Genomic DNA, 2,249 nt, shown 5'->3' with positions numbered 1-2,249 from the left:
GGACTCAAATTAAGTACTTAAGGTTATGGCCAAGTAGGAGCTTTAAATAATAACTAAACATACAACTGATAACTGATATCACTTAATATCATCAGGGGAAAAACACCAACATGACTCTCATAGATAATAACCTATTGTGGACAGTGCACGTTCTGATAACATCTAGAAACTTTCTATAAAATACGCAGTTTCTGAAATATTTACAGTAATAGCATTTTTTCTCTGCTAGGCTTAGTCAGCATCTCTTCCGATTTGATGAGCATTCCCGTGCAACTATAATAGTAACATATTAAATAAACCGAATGATTTCCAGCTTGTCTCTTTTTATAGATGAGTGAACAAATCTTTGTGATTACCCAGGGCCCCTCTGGGAAACCTCATGCTACTTTTAGGTTTAAAAGATATCCTGAAAATGATAATTTTTCTATATTTAAGATCCAATGTGGGGATGCAAAAATCAAAAACGGTTGTCACAGAAAATTTGGACATTTGATGAAGACAGGAATAGGGGTGCCTTGAGAGACAGCACCTGCTTAACTATTTAATCAAAATGACAATAAAGCATTTAAAATAAATCCTGCCATTTCATCAATAACAAAGAGATGCCTCCGAGTTACACAGAGCTGAAAAAGATATCAGTCATATTTTAGAAGGAGATAAAAGCAAGACAAACTGAGAATTGATGACTTTCTTGAGCCCATCAGAGAATGGAAGCCACAGGGCAGACAATGCTCCTGGATTCTGGAGAGACCCAGAAGCCTGCAGAAAGAAATAGAACCTACGCATTTGCTTAGCAGCAGACATGTCTGGGGCAATATGGATCTGCCAGGAAGTTTAAGTAGATTGATTTAAGAAGGTGCTAAAGGCTGAATGTAGGCCCTCCTGTGAGAGTTAAGCCCCTGGGGGGGACCCTGACTGAGAGGGGCTGTCACTCCTCTGGGCCTTTGCTCCAGGACACATCCACCAGGATCTCCTGTTAAATCAGAAAAAATCCACTTCTCTTGGCAACCCACCTTGAAAATCCACTTTCTCACTAGAGAGAACACTGCCAGAGTCACAGAGATAGTATAGTTGGAGAAGGGGCCAGGGGCCAGCATGGTCTCATTCCTCCCTTCCTCTCTCAGTAGAGAAAGGCTAATCTGCAGAAGACCAGGGACAAAATGGTAGCCTGTGGACACTGCAGCTGAAGGAGAAGAAGTAAAAACCGCAGGAGGACAAGAAGTCTTGTAAAGTCCACATACCCAACGTCCAGGCTCCCGGACCTTCTCTAAATCTGAAATCTAATCTGAATCTGATTGAAAGTCCACCTGCTTTCTGCCTCCCCACTCCACAGTCATGGCAAAGAAGGCTCCAGCAAACACAAGGGGAGATCCCAACCAAAGGGAAACTCTCTCAAGGGAGAAACACAAGTTGAAGACCCAACACCAACCGGGCAGATAAAAACAAGATATCACTAGAGAGGTTGAAAGTCTGTGGTGTCCAAAACAGCAACACATTTTAACTCCAGTAACTAGAGCAATAAAACCTTCGAATCCAGCCCCAATCCTGCCTAGATGAAAGTAAACCCCATAGTAAGGGCATGAAAGAAGGAACAGAGCAAACATTTGCCTTAGTATTTACTGTCAGATACATTATCTCCAGCTTTCAACACAAAATTGTGAAAAACAACAACAATAACATAGTCAGAAAGGTCAAAGTAATCATTATAACCCAAACCTGTTAGGATACAGATATTGAAACTATCAAACAGGAAATATTAAATAATTCTGATTATTACATTAAAGGCTATACATAGAAAAAGCCAATGACATGCAATATCAGAAGGTTGTTGTGGCTGAGAGATGGGTACTATAAGAAATAGTCAGATGAAAACATTAGAAATAAAAAGCACAGTGACAGAAGATGTACAGATTCATCAGTAGACTCACCATAGCTGAGGAAATAAATGGTAAACTTGAAATGGGTCAGGAGAAGTTACTCTAACTGAAATGCAAAAGAAAAAAAATTCACTAATAAAAACAGAATAGAGATGTCAGCCTCTGTGGATGATATTAAAGACTCTAACACACATGTAATTGGAACACCAGAGGAGAGGAAAGACAGAACATGATGGAAGAAATATTCAAAGAAAGAGTGGTTGAGTGGCCTGGGTGACTCAGTTCATTGTGCATCCATCTCTTGATTTTGGCTCAGGTCATGATCTCACTGTGTGTGGGATCTAGCCCCACATTGGGTTCTGAGTTGACATC

The sequence above is a fragment of the Suricata suricatta genome, chromosome 4, assembly GCF_006229205.1.
Source record: "Suricata suricatta isolate VVHF042 chromosome 4, meerkat_22Aug2017_6uvM2_HiC, whole genome shotgun sequence".
Classification (NCBI taxonomy): domain Eukaryota; kingdom Metazoa; phylum Chordata; class Mammalia; order Carnivora; family Herpestidae; genus Suricata; species Suricata suricatta.
Note: the sequence above shows the minus strand (reverse complement) of the source record.